This window comes from Bufo gargarizans, chromosome 5 (assembly GCF_014858855.1).
Source record: "Bufo gargarizans isolate SCDJY-AF-19 chromosome 5, ASM1485885v1, whole genome shotgun sequence".
NCBI classification, from domain to species: domain Eukaryota; kingdom Metazoa; phylum Chordata; class Amphibia; order Anura; family Bufonidae; genus Bufo; species Bufo gargarizans.
The window spans coordinates 407,553,597-407,573,177 of record NC_058084.1 but is presented as its reverse complement, the minus strand read 5'-3'; positions in this window follow the sequence as shown (position 1 = coordinate 407,573,177).

Below are 19,581 nucleotides of genomic sequence, written 5' to 3'. Positions count from 1 at the left end.
TGATGAATCACAGGTGCCAACTGCTGCGTCTTTCTGCAGTGTGCAGACTGAACAGGAGGTCAGGGAGGAAGACTGGGTGGAAGAAAATGCAGGAGACGATGAGGTCCTAGACCCCACATGGAATGAAGGTCGTGCCACTGACTTTCAGAGTTCGGAAGAAGAGGCAGTGGTGAGACCAAGCCAACAGCGTAGCAAAAGAGGGAGCAGCAGGCAAAACCAGAACACCCGCCTGCTATTGGCCACCGCTATCTGGGACCGAGCACCCCAAAGGCAGCTTCAAGGAGTTCCCTGGCGTGGCAGTTCTTCAAACAATGTGCTGACGAAAAGACCCGAGTGGTTTGCACGCTGTGCAATCAGAGCCTGAAGCGAGGCATTAACGTTCTGAACCTTAGCACAACCTGCATGACCAGGCACCTGCATGCAAAGCATAAACTGCAGTGGAGTAAACACCTTAAAAACAAGGAACTCACTCAGACTCCCCCTGCTACCTCTTCTGCTGCTGCCTCGGCCTCTTCCTCCGCCTCTGGAGGAACGTTGGCACCTGCCGACCAGCAAACAGAGGATGTACCACCAACACCACCACCTAAATATCTGACAATGGCCTGTTCCAGTGGTGGGTGACGTGAAGCCTGATTCTCTGCTATGAATGAAGCCTGATTCTCTGCTATGACATGAAGCCTGATTCTCTGCTATGGGACCTCTCTCCTCTGTCTGGGTGCCGGGGCCTAAATATCTGACAGTGGCCTGTTCCAGTGGTGGGTGAAATGAAGCCTGATTCTCTGCTATGGGACCTCTCTCCAATTGATATTGGTTAATTTTTATTTATTTTATTTTTATTTTTATTCATTTCCTATCCACATTTGTTTGCAGGGGATTTACTTACATTTTGATGCCTTTTGCAGCCCTCTAGCCCTTTTCTGGGCTGTTTTACAGCCTTTTTAGTGCCAAAAAGTTTGGGTCCCCATTAACTTCAATGGGGTTCGGGTTCGGGGCGAAGTTCGGGTCGAGTTCGGATCCCGAACATTTCCGGGAAGTTCGGCCGAACTTATCGAACCCGAACATCCAGCTGTTCGCTCAACTCTAGTTATTTTGCATTTCAGTAGAAAAAGAAAAATACATTATCACTTTATGTCGGCGGCAGTTATATGTGTTGAAAGCATGGCTGGTATTCAGCAGGATGGGAGCAGTGGGAGGTATGGAGCAAAACATGCCAGGGGTAGAGCACCTGCTTCACAGCAGCCTATCTACCTGGGAAGTAGTGGTGCAGGGGTTCACGGAAGTAGCGGCAGTAGCAGTCAGTCAGTGCAGCGGTTATATGTGGTAAAATCTTTATTGAAGTTTTTTGGTTGTAAAAAAATTTTTCAGCGGTCAGCGCTGCGGTAATATGCAGTAAAATCTCCATGATGTCTCCATGATAAATCTGCAGCATGGGGGGCCCGTGTGGCTTCTACACACTTTCAAAATAATACTTCAGCGGAGCGAATAGATGCTGGATGACCGGGACGCTCCATGACCTTCCCAGGAGCTGCTGTCGGGAGCAGCGGTTCATTTCTGAAGCGTCCATATAGTTTGGGGGGAATCCAAAGACCCTTTCCATCTCCGTACTCCGTTATATGTGGTAAAATCTTTATTGAAGTATTTTGGTGGAAAAAGGAATTTTATTCAGCATTCATCGCTGCATTTATATGCAGTAAAAACTGTTTTGAATTATTTCAATGGAAAAACGAATTTTATTCAGCGTTCAGCGCTGCATGTATGTGCAGTAAAATATCTTGGGACTTATTTCGGTGGAAAAAGAAATTGTATTAATCGTTCAGCGCTGCAGTTATATGCGGTCAAATCTTTTGTGAATTATTTCGGTGGGAAAAAAAATTGTATTTGGTGTTCAACGCTGCACTTATATGCGATTAACTGCCTGAATAAAGTACGTTAAGAAGATTTTTTTAAGTATTTATTAAAAATTGGTTCGCCACCAAATCTAACAATCAGGCTGGTGGTGCGAGTGGGAGTATAGGTAGTGTATATATATACACACACACTATCTCCACAACTCACACCACCATAAAAACGTCTCGCTTGAAGTATGTGGGATATACATATAGACATGAAAAGGTGCTCTATATTGCTCTACGCGTTTCCCTGACGATGTTGATCGGCCCGATATTTTGAGGGCTGACTACATGTACTCAGCGAAGCAAACGCTGCAAGCCTCTGATGGCGTGCGTGCAGCAAGAAAGAGCCTCCGGCACTATTTCACTGAATACATGTAGTCAGCCCTAAAAATATCACAGGCTGGCGTCTTGTATGTCTTCATCACTACACACTCACCAGAGTGATGTAGTAATATATCTGAACAACACCCTCTATGATAGGTTGCTATTTGCTCCTGAGGAAATACCGATCAACATCGGCAGGGAAACGCATAGAGCAATATAGAGCGCCTTTCCATGTTTAGTTTCAACAGAGTAACACCAGTGCAGAGCTGTTAATTTAGTGGAGAGGCAGTCCATTGAAATAATATTACCAGGGGTCATATCCTTTACTCCGGAATCTACAGATGAGATTAGTTTTCTTTTAAGGGATAGACCACACATGTACTGGTTTAGACCGCACCACCCTACTATCTCTGTGGGCTTTATGTAGCTCCCACATACTTCAAGGGAGACGTTTTTATGGTGGTGTGAGCTGTGGAGATAGTGTGTGTGTGTGTATATATATATACACTTTCTATACTCCCACTCGCACCGCCAGTCTGATTGTTAGATTTGGTGGAGAACCAATTTTTTAATAAATACTTAATAAAATGTTCTTAACGTGCTTTATTCAGGCAGTTAATAGTTTATACTTGTAGTACGCTATTTGGTTACCAAGAAGTAGTTAATCTTTGCACTTATATGCAGTCAAATCTTGTGATATTATTCCAGTGGAAAAACAAATTTCATTCAGCGTTTGTTTTCAGAGTTTAGCGCTGCAGTTATATGCGGTAAAATCTTTTGGGACTTATTTAGGTGGAAAAAAAAATTGTATTCAGCGTTAACAACTGCAGTTATATGCAGTAAAATCTTTTGCGAATTATTTCGGTGGGAAAACAAATCTCCACCTCCTCCATTAACTTCCTCCTCTCTTCATTCTCATCCTAAACACACACACTGACTTGACCCCCACCCTAGCTATATGCCAGCACCATCTAGGGGCGAATAAAGGTAAATGACATTGCCAGCCTGTTAAAGGGAATTACCACAATACATTTGATATGACATTCAGCAAAAGTTTAAAGTGCCCACATAAAGCACATAGTGGGACACTGCGTCAAGATGAATCAGGCATGGATGAGCCACGATTTCCACAGACCAATGCCTGATGCATCAGACTAGCTCAAGCATGGTGCCACACCAACAATTTGACAAAATAAACCGGTTTCTTATGGCTACCTGCCTCAGCTACTATTATGATGCTGTTACCCGCCTGATGCCACACATCTGATGCCAACTGCTCTTCTTTCACCCACCATCTTCAGCGGGTACTGGTATTGCCACCCACCTCCACAGTATGTCACCCTGCCACTCTGTGGCCTCCTGATGCTGACTCTGTTATTGTGCCGCTCTGTGGTCTCCACATTCTGCTGCCACCTCCAGACTCTGTCATTGTGCCACTCTGTGGCCTCCTCCTGATGCTGCTGCTGCTACCACATCCAGACTCTGTCATTGTGCCGCTCTGTGGTCTCCTCACACTGCCGCCACCTACAGACTCTGTCATTGTGCCACTCGGTGGCCTCCTCATACTGCTTCCAACTCCAGAACCTGTCATTGGGCCACTCTGTGGTCTCCTCATGCTGCTTTCACCTCACCACTATGTCATAGGTCCACTATGTGGACTTCTCATGCTGTTCCCACACTCCCTATTTCATAACTGGTCCACTATTTTGGCTTTCGGCCTGGCTGACATCATCATTTATTTGACACTTCTTCTGATATGTCAGAAGGAAGGAAAAATGTGACGCACAACGGATCCTGTCTGTGTAGCAGCTTTAAGGCCTGTATGGGCCCATAAGAATTGGCTTATGTTTTGGTAGCCAAAAGCAGGAGTGGGTAGAAAACACAGAAGGCATGCAAATATTGCATTCACGTGTCATCTCTGTTTTAGATCAACTCCATTTTTTATTTATTTTTTTGCCTTTAGCAGTACTGATGGAACAGTGAGCAAATGCTGACCAAGTGAAGGCATATGCTCCACAGACAGGATCAGAGAATGGGGAAAATTAAATCAGTGACATCAACACAAACTTACTGCTGACACCCTCTCCACTCTGTTTACTTGTATAATAAGAACAGGTTCTGTAGACATCTATGTGGAATCAGCCGGTTCTTGACGCTAGCACCTACCTACCTGTAAGGCTGAGTTGATACTTGAGCAGGGCGGCGCCACCCATAAGCAGAGTAGGCCACTGCGTAGAGCGCAGTTTGCCTGGGGGCGCCGGCAGGAGTCCAAATCCCAAGCAGTAGGTTCCGGCCGCCGCCTGCCCCCTACATCATCTCCTTCACTCCTTCTGTTCCTGTACTTGCCAGCCAGATGCGCTGCAAGTATGAGTTGGTTCAGTCACACAGCTACTAGACCCTGGTGTATTTAAATCTCATTTAGACTGCCTTTCAGAAAAGTTTGTCCTGGGATTCGAACTCACAACCGCTACACATCAGAGGCAAGGAATTTACCCTCACAGCTATGAAAGCTGTCTTGCTAGTAACTTAAAAAAAAAATATATTATATATAATAGACTTCTACTGTAGGCAACTTTGATACCTAGTGTACAAACATACACATGACAGCTGCCCCAACACACCCAGCTCTGCTACATCCATACACTGCAGCTGTCATGTGTATGGATGTACACTAGGTATTAAGTTACCTACAGTAGAAGTCTTATTTTTATTTTTTATTTTAAGTAACTAGCTTGACAGCTTTCATAGCTGTGAGGGTAAATACCTTGCCTCTGATGTGTAGAGGTTGTGAGTTCGAATCCCAGGACAAACCTTCCTGAAAGTGTTTCTTTTTTTTTTTTTTTTAATACCGGACTGTTATTTTACTGCCACGGGGGAGGGGGGCTATTGGCGCCATGATACTGGCACATGGAGGGGGGAGGAGAGAGGCACTTGATACTGGCACATTAGGGGGCAGGGGGAGAGGATGGCACTATGATATTAGCACATGGGAGGGGGCAAGAAATGGACATGAATCATGAGGGGCAGAAATGTGAAATGATGGGGGGTGCCAAAATGTAAATTCGCTTGTGTTGACAAAAATCCTTGACTTCGGGCGCACAATCCCGCGAGACCAGTGACCTCCAGAGGTGGGTTTCGCGGGATCAAGCGCCGAAGACACATGATCTTAGCAAGAGCCAAGGCAATGTGGACCTGGAGCACAGTGAGGAGCAGAACCTGATGGGCACCCCTGGCAACCACACTCTGACAACCTGCACCTTGGTGTCAGAGGCTGCAGGACAGTGACTGGCAGCAGGGTGTCACACACTTGTGTACAGGGATCAGGGCACACCTGCTGCTTGACTAGGGGCCATAGATTCTGACTGGCACAGGGTGCCCAGCAGTGGCACATGGAGCCTAATAGGTAGCACAGACTGTCTAAAGTGCTATGAATGGTACAGGGTGCAGGACAGTGCCAGACTGGCAGAGGGCACAAGGCAGCATACTGTTTTATGTTGCCCTGGTGGCACAGGATTTCAGACAGTGGCTGAATGGCGTCTGGCAGTGAATAGGTGGCACTGCTCGTGTTTGGTGTGCCAACCTGCTGAACAGCGCAGAGTGATTGGCATCACTGGGATGGTACTAGGTGGCAGACAATGGCTGGATATTATATATACATGACCATAGTTAGACTGGCACAGGGTACGTGACCATAGTCAGACTGGCACAGGGTACATGACCATAGACTGGCATAGGGTACACGACCATAGTTAAATGTTACATGCAATAGGTGGCTGAAAAAGGGGCAGGTAAAGGGGTGTGGTCAATGGGTGGAGTCAAGGGGGCGGCAAAATTTGCTTTTGCCTAGGGTGGCAAAAATCCTTGCACCAGCCCTGTACTTGAGTTATTTTGCCAGTTTTGGCCCCGTGACTGCCCAAATAAGTGAAGTATGCAGTGATTCTAAAAGTGACGCCTGTCATCTGCATGTGATACTGTCTCACAGTATTATTTCACTACGACGGCAGACTCCCTATGCGTGTTACTGCAAGGCACAGTGTTCTACACCACTATAAAGTGTCACGGACGGTGTACAGGAAACAAGGCAAAACAACATGCATAAATGACTCGCTGGATCCAGAAGCTAAGGAACAAAAGGGGGACCCCTGTAGAAGACCTGGGACTTTCCCTGGCTGCTCAGCCTATGCATAGATCCGAATGGTGGAGGTATGCATATCCACGTACCTTGACTATATAATCCCTGAGCACCCTGCAATAGTGAGGGGACACGACCACCGGCTCCCTACACCAGACACGGAGGGAGTCAGGGTCACCTGGGATCCAGCAAACAGAAAATAACAGATAACAGTATAACACTTAACTTTGTAGAGGAGAGGAGAACCAGATGGGCATGCACACATACTCCAGGAAGAAATATAAGCCGCCCAGAAAAGCCTTCTGGGGAAGAATTTAAAGGGAAACAATTAGTCCAACACATAACAGCTGAGAGAGGCTAATGAGAGGAGGAGCTGAATACCACAACACAGAACTCAAGGAGGAGGTTCTGAAAGGCCTCTGTCAGAACTTCTCAGCTGTCTGGTTGTGACAGTACCCCTCCCTCTACGAGTGGACTCCGGACACTCAGAACCCACCTTCTCAGGATGGGACCTATGGAAAGCCTTGATGAGACGAGAGGCTTTAATGTCCGTCACTGAGACCCACATCCTCTCCTCAGGACCATACCCCTCCCAGTGAACAAGGTACTGAAGAGAACCGCGGACAAGACGAGAATCCACAATCCTAGAGACCTGAAATTCAAGATTCCCATCAACCATAATCGGAGGAGGAGGCAAAGGCGAGGGTGCAATGGGTTGAACATAAGGTTTCAATAAGGACTTATGAAAAACATTATGGATCTTCCAAGTCTGAGGAAGATCAAGACGGTATGCAACAGGATTGATGACAGACAGGATTTTGTAAGGCCCAATAAACCTAGGACCCAACTTCCAGGAGGGAACCTTCAATTTGATATTCTTGGTAGACAACCACACCAGATCACCAACATTCAGGTCCGGACCAAGCACACGTCTCTTATCAGCCACACGCTTATATCTCTCACTCATGCTCTTTAGATTATCTTGAATCTTTTGCCAAATAGATGACAAAGACGAGGAGAATCTGTCCTCATCAGGTAAACCAGAAGACCCCTCTCCCGAGAAAGTCCCAAACTGTGGATGAAACGCATATGCACCAAAAAATGGTGACTTATCAGAGGACTCCTGACGACGGTTATTTAAAGCAAACTCAGCAAGGGACAAAAAAGAACACCAATCCTCTTGATTCTCCGCCACAAAACAACGCAGATATGTCTCCAGATTCTGATTGACGCGCTCTGTCTGGCCATTCGACTGCGGGTGGAATGCAGAAGAGAATGACAACCGAACCCCCAAGCGAGAACAGAAAGCCTTCCAGAATCTGGAAACAAACTGCGTGCCCCTATCAGAGACTATGTCTGAAGGAATACCGTGCAATTTGACAATGTGATCAACAAATGCCTGCGCCAGCGTCTTAGCATTGGGCAAACCAGGAAAAGGGATGAAATGCACCATTTTGCTAAAACGGTCCACCACCACCAGAATCACAGTCTTCCCCGAGGAACGATGCAGGTCCGTGATAAAGTCCATGGACAGATGTGTCCAAGGACGGGAAGGAATGGGTAAGGGAAGGAGAGGACCTGATGGCCGTGAATGAGGGACTTTGGCACGAGCGCAAGTCTCGCAGGCTGCCACAAAACCCTCAACCGACTTACGAAGCGCAGGCCACCAGAATCTCCGAGCGATGAGATCCAGTGTGGCTCTTACCCCCGGGTGCCCAGCAAGGACCGTATCGTGGTGTTCTTTAAAAATCTTGTGTCTTAAAGCGAGAGGCACAAACAAGCTCCCAGGAGGACAAAGATCAGGAGCCTCTGACTGGGCTGCCTGCACCTCTGCCTCCAATTCAGAAAAAAGAGCAGAGACCACCACACCTTCAGCCAAAATGGGACCCGGGTCTTCAAAATTCCCGCCTCCCGGAAAACAACGTGACAGGGCATCTGCCTTCACATTCTTAACTCCAGGGCGGAACGTGACAACAAAATTAAACCTAGAAAAGAACAACGACCATCTGGCCTGTCTCGGGTTCAGACGCTTGGCTGACTCCAAGTAGGCCAGATTTTTATGGTCAGTAAATACGGTAATAGGGTGTCTGGCTCCCTCTAGCCAATGGCGCCATTCCTCAAAAGCCAACTTGATGGCCAACAATTCCCTATCTCCCACATCGTAATTTCGCTCTGCGGAGGAGAGTTTTCTTGAGAAAAAGGCACACGGTCGCCAATTGGCAGGAGAGGAACCCTGAGACAAGACCGCCCCCACACCCACCTCAGAAGCATCAACCTCAACTATGAAGGGTAACGAAACATCAGGTTGCACCAAGATGGGAGCGGAAGCAAAACTCTCCTTGATATCAGAAAAAGCCTTACGCGCCTCTACTGACCAAGAAGAAAAATCTACCCCCTTTCTGGTCATATCAGTGAGTGGTTTAACAATAGAAGAATAATTCAAAATGAACTTCCTGTAATAATTGGCAAAGCCCAAAAAACGCATCAGCGCCTTTTGATTCTCAGGAAGCTCCCACTCAAGCACAGCGCGGACCTTCTCGGGGTCCATGCGAAAACCAGAAGCGGAGAGAAGAAACCCCAGAAATTGAATTTCTGGAACCGCAAACACACATTTTTCCAGTTTCACATATAATTTATTCTCCCGCAGGATGAGCAAGACCTGACGTAAATGTTCCTTATGAGTTTTGAAATCGGGAGAAAATATCAAAATGTCATCCAAATACACCAATACAAATTTTCCCATCAAATGATAAAAAATGCTGTTCACGAAATGCTGGAAAACGGCTGGGGCATTCATCAAACCAAAAGGCATAACCAGTTTTCAAAATGGCCCTCAGGGGTATTGAAGGCTGTCTTCCATTCGTCCCCTTCTCTGACCCTGACCAGGTTGTATGCCCCTCTTAAATCTAATTTGGAAAAGACTTTAGCCCCAACAACCTGGTTAAATAGGTCCGGGATCAGAGGAAGCGGATAAGGGTCACGAATTGTGATATTGTTCAGCTCCCTGAAATCCAGACAAGGTCTTAAAGAACCATCTTTTTTCTTAACAAAGAAAAAACCAGCGGCAACAGGTGACTTCGAGGGTCGTATGTGTCCCTTTCTCAGACTCTCAGAGATACAAGCACGCATAGCGATCCTCTCAGGTTGGGAAAGATTGTATAAACGAGATTTAGGCAGCTTGGCGTCTGGGATGAGATTAATAGGGCAATCGTACTCCCTGTGCGGGGGCAAATCCTGAACTCCACTTTCAGAGAAGACATCCGAAAATTCAGAGAGAAAAGATGGTATAGTCTTAGTAGCAACCTCAGAAACAGATGTCATGAGGCAATTCTCTCTGCAAAAGTCACTCCAACCATTTATTTGCTTCGCTTGCCAATCAATGGTGGGGTTATGCTTAGTGAGCCAGGGCAGCCCCAACACCAGAGGGGTGGGCAAACCGCTAAGGACGAAACATGACACATCCTCAACAAGAGCATCACTCACAATTAAACGGATATTGTGAACTATGCCCTTTAATGATTTCTGAGAAAGTGGAGCGGAATCGATAGCAAAAACAGGGATATCCTTTCTCAAAGCGCACACCTGGAAACCATGAGTTATCGCAAAGTGATTATCAATGAGATTGACCGCTGCTCCACTATCCACAAAAATCTCACAAAAAAATGTTCTTGCTCTCTAGCGCCACCCTAGCCGGCAGGACAAAACGGGAACTACAAGCAAACAGAAAATCTTCAATCTCCGCCTCAATCCTGCCAATAGTAACAGACGGAACATTTTTCAAAGATTTTTTCCTCTTTGTTTCTTTATTATACCCAGAGAACTGCCTGAATCTCCTAGAGGGACAAATATTTGCCAAATGATTAATACCTCCACAACAAAAACAAACCCTCCCATGCGGGCTGAATCTTCTATTGTCAGAAGCAATCAACCCCAGCTGCATGGGCTCCTGCTCAGAAGGGGCTGACAGCGACTGAGACCCCTGCGCAGAGAATGGGACCGCTGCACAGTCCTGGGACCGAGTATGACAGGAAGGAGAGATCTCTCCTCTCTCTCTAAGACGCCTGTCAATACGAACGGCCTGAGACATAGCAGAGTCCAAAGAAATAGGCCTTTCATGAAAGTAAATGCATCTTTCAATCCCTCTGAAAGACCATGGCAAAATTGACTTCGGAGTGCAGCATCATTCCAACCAATATCAGCTGCCCAACTCCGAAATTCTGAGCAGTATATTTCTGCGGATTGTTTACCCTGGCATAGGAGACGTAGTCTAGACTCCGCCAGAGCAATACGATCCGGATCATCATATATCTGACCCAGGGCTAAAAAGAATTCATCCACTGAACGGAGGGGCCGTGCCCCCTCCGGCAGCGAAAAGGCCCAGGACTGAGCGTTACCCCTGAGCAGTGATATAATGATCCCCACCCTCCGTTCCTCATCACCAGAAGAATGGGGAAGAAGGCAAAAATGGAGTTTGCAAGCCTCTCTAAAACGCACAAAATTCTCACTACCCCCGGAGAACGTATCCGGGATCGAGATCTTAGGCTCAGAACAAACTCCATGAACGCCAGCTGAACCGGTCACTTGAAGCTGAGAAAAAGTCCTGCGGAGATCAGCTACCTCCAATGAAAGACCCTGAAGGCGTTCAGCCAAAAGTGAAACCGGATCCATGCTTGAGACGGTTATGGCGGCTTATAATGTCACGGACGGTGTACAGGAAACAAGGCAAAACAACATGCATAAATGACTCGCTGGATCCAGAAGCTAAGGAACAAAAGGGGGACCCCTGTAGAAGACCTGGGACTTTCCCTGGCTGCTCAGCCTATGCATAGATACGAATGGTGGAGGTATGCATATCCACGTACCTTGACTATATAATCCCTGAGCACCCTGCAATAGTGAGGGGACACGACCACCGGCTCCCTACACCAGACACAGAGGGAGTCAGGGTCACCTGGGATCCAGCAAACAGAAAATAACAGATAACAGTATAACACTTAACTTTGTAGAGGAGAGGAGAACCAGATGGGCATGCACACATACTCCAGGAAGAAATATAAGCCGCCCAGAAAAGCCTTCTGGGGAAGAATTTAAAGGGAAACAATTAGTCCAACACATAACAGCTGAGAGAGGCTAATGAGAGGAGGAGCTGAATACCACAACACAGAACTCAAGGAGGAGGTTCTGAAAGGCCTCTGTCAGAGCTTCTCAGCTGTCTGGTTGTGACATAAAGGCTCTAAGCAGCCAGGATTGATGTGCTCTGTCCTATTCCTTGTCTTTTCCCTACAAGCTGAACATTGGGACGGGTAAACTCATCTGTCTCTCAGAAGTATGGTGTGGCTGCCAGAAGCTATAAGTCCTCCACCAGGCGCAAAGGTGTCTGTGACCCTCAATAATGGCTCTTATCACCGATGATTCCTTAGGAAGCTTGTTTCTATTCCAGGGAGGCAAACTATCTCCTACTGGTCAGGGATGCAAGTGTATAGTCCTCATATCTGTCAACAATGTCAATAATTATCTTACAGACTGTATTTGCCAAATTACAATGGATGCACATGAATTGAGTGTCCTTAATAGTTCCTGTTTACTCCCATAACCAGGAAACCACCTGTGCCGCCTCTTTCGAGTCTGCTATTGACCGCACCAATACACGTGACCGCGACGCTGGCGTCTGGTGTCACATGCGTGTGCGTCTGACGTTACGAGACGGCGCTGTACGTGGGGGGGGGGGGGTGTTCCTCATGGAGATGCACAGACAGGTAGCATTTAAAAACTCCACTGGGTAGGTGTAAAATCGCTGGTGGTATTTTTCTTTCCCCCAACCATAGGGGACCTGCAAAGCGTAGGATTAACATATCCCCCTGACTATTCAGCCCAGGATTATCATTTCCTTGGCATAAATGCACCCTCCTATTTGAGAGGCATTTATTAATATACCCATATTTGATCCAGTTGCAGCTACAGGTGGCATCTCTATTCTTCTGATCGAATTCCCCTGAAGAGTTGACACGAACAGAAATGTGCCACGTCGGGATGATAACAGGAGCGCACTAGCTGGCTACTAATTCTTTTAGATTCATGGACCGGGCCCGATTAGGGACAGGTATCCGGATGGGTTCCCCCTTCACCTTCAATAGAGTTTAACAGGGCACAGAGCACCACCGTCTATACTGACCTCGTCTACTACCGTAGGTTGAGCAGGATTTTTTCTTTGTCGACCAGTATTGTCGGGGTACCAGACTTGGACCCCTTACGTTTTTAGATTTTGGCATCACAGTGGTGTGTTTTATTTGCATATTTAATTAAACGTTATGTTTTAGTTATAGACACTCTCCCTCTGGGGGTCTCTCTTTTGCTTGAATATTGGAGTGTTGGATTGAGCCTATACATTTTAGAGCTCTCACTTTGCTAACATTTTTTTAACCTACACTACACCTTGCACTAAACCCTATCAGCTACACTATTAACTAACTAACCTACACTATCTAACACTAACTATATGGATTATATATATGACTGAGATAACTAACTAATGTACCTAACACCCTACACTGGAACCTATATGCTAAACTAACTATCCTACACTATCTACCACTAACTATCCGGATTATATATATTACTGAACTAACTAACTAATGTACATGCTCTAGCATGGCCTATATGGGTCTAGCCCATATATCCCAAACTGCATGTTTCACTTTGGCTCATCAGGGGACTTGGAACAACATAAGGGGCAAATCCTGAGAGACTGGGGTGCATTAGTGCAATATACCTCAGTCTACCAGAGGGCAATATGCAGCAATCGGGTAAAGACTTATTGATGCATTCTCTGAGAAGGCTTAAAGGCTATGTACACCGTTTGGAGGTATATTTTTTACTATTGTATTAAAATTATTGTGAGCAAAAATAATTTTTTTAATTGGTCTTTAGTAAAAATATGGAGCCCTTTCTTCTGTAGATAGCTAAGATGCTCTAGAAGCAGCCTCTGGATTTTTTTCTCTTTTCCATCAGTTGGGGAACTGATGGGCTCCTTATCTCTGCTCTCTGACATTATAAACACTCATTATAGCACAGTTTTTATCTTTCTGATAAGAATGTGGCTCAAATAAGTGTTTATGACCTCTTAATAGTTTAAAGATAGGGGGGCACAAATTGAAAGTACCAGTCACACAGTTAGAAAAACAGTTAACCCTTTGTGACAGAACAGCTCAATATTTTTAATAAAGGCCAATTGAAAATATGATTTTTAGACAAAAATTGGTAAAATGCAATCATAAACAAAAATTGCCTATTAAGGTGTACATAGCCTTTACATTTTCAGCAATGCTCTCATTTGCATCGCCTTTCTTTTATTGCAGCCACTTCCATCTGGATTCAATCTGGATTCAGCAGATATCTCACCACCACACTGAATGTAGTAGGACTCCATAGTTATTTTACTTTTTTGTTATTTATACCGCTGTAGACTGATATTTTTGTTGTTCAACTTTTTTCAACCTTCTTCTTTGGATGCTGGATATTTTCTTGAAAAACTCCTTATGACAACCACACTAAATTCTAAAAATTGCTTTCTTGAGCAGTTACACTCAATCAGAGAAGGAGGTCAGTAAAACAGGTGTTAGCCCAGATCCCCGTACCTGCGATTCTGTCCCCACACGCAGGTACAGGCGCCAGGCTTCTTCATTCCTTCCCGACAGGCACGGGCAGTGGGATTCTTAGCTGTGGTTTGCATTCCTGCCACCAGCGTTTCACTCCTGGATCTGAGTAGAGCTTGCACTCTGGCTCAGAGTTCCTTGTGGGTATTTAGGGTGTGTGCGGGCGTGTCTCTCCTCCCTTTGTGAGGCAGCCTGCACACGCCCTCTATCTTCCCCTGATTATAGCTGGTCTGCAGGAGGTATTTAAAGGCACCTCCTTCTACAGAAAGGCACTAGAGAAACTTAGGTTCCTAGCTAGTCTAGTTTCCTGTTTGAATGAAGGTGTTCTGTTGGTTCTTGTCATTTTCTGTATCAGACTTTGGATTACGTATTACGGACTTTGCCTGATTGCCATCTGCCCTGACCTTGATCTACGTTTATTGACTTTGCCTGACTGCCATCTGCCCTGACTTCTGCCTTCATACCCCGACTCCGCTTTTGTCTGATTAGCCTCTGGCCTCCCAGCATCCACTGGGTGCATTGTGTCACCTGGAGGTCAGTCCAGTGGGTTCACACTGTGGTCCCGATTCCGTGTTCCAATTCCCCTCTGAGGTAGCACCTGGTACACCCCTTGGGAAAGTCTCTCCTCACTATCAGAGGTATTGTGTAAAGAAAGAGTGGTTTGCTTAGACATCACCCTCAGAGGGAGCTGGGCACGTGGGGCAGCGGGTTCTCAACCGCTGATCATAAGAACAGGACATAGGATATAAGATAATTGGATTTGCGTCGCAATCTGCGACTTTTCCCCACTCACACCAGGTCTAAAAAAGAGGGCTTGGTATGGGCAGGTAAGTGGACAGGATGGCAGGCCCATCTCATTTACCATTTTCTGCACCTATTTCAGGCATAGAAAAAGGTCTAAATGTAATACAGAAAGGAAGCTGTCTTACATTTACAACTGGCTGATGATCCGCTGAACTTCTGCAGAACCACAGCCAGTGCAAGGGGTTTATTAAGACCGGATTCTAAAGCACTGGTCTTAATAAATGTGCCCTTAAATCTCTAAATTGCATGCACTAGTAGAAGAAATAAATTAGTTGTCTGGAATTAGGTCATTGGCTCCCAATTGACCCTATTCACATAATACTTCATTTTCCATTGTTTTAATGGAAAAACTAGTGCTGCCTGAATGTGCATACACTTGAGTTGCAATACCAGGCACAGCCTATGGCCATGAGGGGCACTGTTTTTGAAAATGCATAGAGGCTCTTTCAATACATTCAGTGAGGAACCTTCTGATCTAGTGAATTCAGAAGGATTACATTATTGTCCCCTGCAATTAAGCATTAATTAATGAGTATACTGTTAGAAATATCTGTAACTACACTCAAGCAGCGTTCACCTGCACATGCATCAGGAAACACCATTGAAATTACATTACATCCCGCAGTAATAATGCTAATACATAGAAGTATTTGTAAATTGTGTTTTCCATAGGGTGTCTATAAACCCATAATAGTTCTCTATCCTGATCCACCACTGTGCACAAGCTTTTATTGACTGGAATAGCTTAGCGTGCATGGGTCAGTGAACTACTTACAATTAGGGATGAGCGAACTCGAACTGTATAGTTCGGGTTCGTACCGAATTTTGGGGTGTCCGTGACACGGACCCGAACCCGGACATTTTCGTAAAAGTCCGGGTTCGGGTTCGGTGTTCGTCGCTTTCTTCGCGCTTTTGTGACGCTTTCTTGGCGCTTTTTGAAAGGCTGCAAAGCAGCCAATCAACAAGCGTCATACTACTTGCCCCAAGAGGCCATCACAGCCATGCCTACTATTGGCATGGCTGTGATTGGCCAGAGCACCATGTGACCCAGCCTCTATTTAAGCTGGAGTCACATAGCGCCGCCCGTCACTCTGCTCTGATTAGCGTAGGGAGAGGTTGCGGCTGCGACAGTAGGGCGAGATTAGGCAGATTAACTCCTCCAAAGGACTTGATTAACTGATCGATCTGCAGCTGTGGATCATTGAGCTGCTGATCCTCAATTGCTCACTGTTTTTAGGCTGCACAGACCGTTTGTCAGTCTCATTTTTCTGGGGTGATCGGCGGCCATTTTGTGTCTTGTGGTGCGCCAGCACAAGCTGCGACCAAGTGCATTTAACCCTCAATGGTGTGGTTGTTTTTTGGCTAAAGCCTACATCAGGGTGAAGCTGTGACACCAAGTGCATTTAACCAGCAATAGTCTGTTCATTTTTTGGCCATATACAAAATCAGGGGCAAGCTGCGCCTGTCACCAAGTGCATTTAACCCTCAATGGTGTGGTTGTTTTTTGGCTAAAGCCTACATCAGGGTGAAGCTGTCACACCAAGTGCATTTAACCAGCAATAGTCTGTTCATTTTTTGGCCATATACAAAATCAGGGGCAAGCTGCGCCTGTCACCAAGTGCATTTAACCCTCAATGGTGTGGTTGTTTTTTGGCTAAAGCCTACATCAGGGTGAAGCTGTCACACCAAGTGCATTTAACCAGCAATAGTCTGTTCATTTTTTGGCCATATACAAAATCAGGGGCAAGCTGCGCCTGTCACCAAGTGCATTTAACCCTCAATGGTGTGGTTGTTTTTTGGCTAAAGCCTACATCAGGGTGAAGCTGTCACACCAAGTGCATTTAACCAGCAATAGTCTGTTCATTTTTCTGGCCATATACAAAATCAGGGGCAAGCTGCGCCTGTCACCAAGTGCATTTAACCCTCAATGGTGTGGTTGTTTTTTGGCTAAAGCCTACATCAGGGTGAAGCTGTCACACCAAGTGCATTTAACCAGCAATAGTCTGTTCATTTTTTGGCCATATCCCAGTCTAATTCTGTCACTAAATCCATACCGGTCACCCAGCGCCTAAATACTAGGCCTCAAATTTATATCCAGCTAAATCTGTCCCTAGTGCTGTAGCTGGGCGAGTTATTTAGTGTCCGTTCAAGCACATTTCTTGTTCTGGGTTGAAATACAATTCCCAATTTAGCAATTTCATAATTTAGTGGTTCCTGCTATATCAGAGCTATTTGAAATCTATCCCAAAAAGGGTATATAATATTGAAGGTGCACATTGGGTCATTCAGAATAACTTCACACACACCCGCTACTGTGTATTTCCAAGTCTAATTCTGTCACTAAACCCATACCTGTCACCCAGCGCCTAAATACTAGGCCTCAAATTTAAATCCCTCTAAATCTCTCGTTACCCACCGCTGTACTGTTGTTGCTGGGCAAGATATTTAGTGTCCGTCAAAGCACATTTTTTGTTCTGGGTTGAAGTACAATTCCCAATTTAGCAATTTCATAATTTAGTGGTTCCTGCTATATCAGAGCTATTTGAAATCTATCCCAAAAAGGGTATATAATATTGAAGGTGCACATTGGGTCATTCAGAATAACTTCACACACACCCGCTACTGTGTATTTCCAAGTCTAATTCTGTCACTAAACCCATACCTGTCACCCAGCGCCTAAATACTAGGCCTCAAATTTAAATCCCTCTAAATCTCTCGTTACCCACCGCTGTACTGTTGTTGCTGGGCAAGATATTTAGTGTCCGTCAAAGCACATTTTTTGTTCTGGGTTGAAGTACAATTCCCAATTTAGCAATTTCATAATTTAGTGGTTTCTGCTATATCAGAGCTATTTGAAATCTATCCCTAAAAGGGTATATAATATTGAAGGTGCACATAGGGTCATTCAGAATAACTTCACACACACGCTTCTGTGCATTTCCAAGTCTAATTCTGTCACTAAATCCATACCGGTGACCCAGCGCCTAAATACTAGGCCTCAAATTTAAATCCCTCTAAATCTCTCGTTACCCACCGCTGTACTGTTGTTGCTGGGCAAGATATTTAGTGTCCGTCAAAGCACATTTTTTGTTCTGGGTTGAAGTACAATTCCCAATTTAGCAATTTCATAATTTAGTGGTTTCCTGCTATATCAGAGCTATTTGAAATCTATCCCTAAAAGGGTATATAATATTGAAGGTGCACATTGGGTCATTCAGAATAACTTCACACACACCCGCTACTGTGTATTTCCAAGTCTAATTCTGTCACTAAACCCATACCTGTCACCCAGCGCCTAAATACTAGGCCTCAAATTTAAATCCCTCTAAATCTCTCGTTACCCACCGCTGTACTGTTGTTGCTGGGCAAGATATTTAGTGTCCGTCAAAGCACATTTTTTGTTCTGGGTTGAAGTACAATTCCCAATTTAGCAATTTCATAATTTAGTGGTTTCTGCTATATCAGAGCTATTTGAAATCTATCCCTAAAAGGGTATATAATATTGAAGGTGCACATAGGGTCATTCAGAATAACTTCACACACACGCTTCTGTGCATTTCCAAGTCTAATTCTGTCACTAAATCCATACCGGTGACCCAGCGCCTAAATACTAGGCCTCAAATTTAAATCCCTCTAAATCTCTCGTTACCCACCGCTGTACTGTTGTTGCTGGGCAAGATATTTAGTGTCCGTCAAAGCACATTTTTTGTTCTGGGTTGAAGTACAATTCCCAATTTAGCAATTTCATAATTTAGTGGTTCCTGCTATATCAGAGCTATTTGAAATCTATCCCTAAAAGGGTATATAATATTGAAGGTGCACATTGGGTCATTCAGAATAACTTCACACACACCCGCTACTGTGTATTTCCAAGTCTAATTCTGTCACTAAACCCATACCTGTCACCCAGCGCCTAAATACTAGGCCTCAAATTTAAATCCCTCTAAATCTCTCGTTACCGCTGTACTGTTGTAGCTGGGAAAGTTATTTAGTGCCCGTCAAAGCACATTTTTTGTTCTGGGTTGAAGTACAATTCCCAATTTAGCAATTTCATAATTTAGTGGTTCCTGCTATATCAGAGCTATTTGAAATCTATCCCAAAAAGGGTATATAATATTCAAGGTGCACATTGGGTCATTCAGAATAACTTCACACACACGCTTCTGTGCATTTCCAAGTCTAATTCTGTCACTAAATCCATACCGGTCACCCAGCGCCTAAATACTAGGCCTCAAATTTATATCCCGCTGAATTTGAATACAATACATTGGGCCAAATAATATATTTGTTGTTGTGGTGAACCATAACAATGAGAAAAACATCTAGTAAGGGACGCGGACGTGGACATGGTCGTGGTGGTGTTAGTGGACCCTCTGGTGCTGGGAGAGGACGTGGCCGTTCTGCCACATCCACACGTCCTAGTGTACCAACTACCTCAGGTCCCAGTAGCCGCCAGAATTTACAGCGATATATGGTGGGGCCCAATGCCGTTCTAAGGATGGTAAGGCCTGAGCAGGTACAGGCATTAGTCAATTGGGTGGCCGACAGTGGATCCAGCACGTTCACATTATCTCCCACCCAGTCTTCTGCAGAAAGCGCACAGATGGCGCCTGAAAACCAACCCCATCAGTCTGTCACATCACCCCCATGCATACCAGGGAAACTGTCTCAGCCTCAAGTTATGCAGCAGTCTCTTATGCTGTTTGAAGACTCCGCTGGCAGGGTTTCCCAAGGGCATCCACCTAGCCCTTCCCCAGCGGTGAAAGACATAGAATGC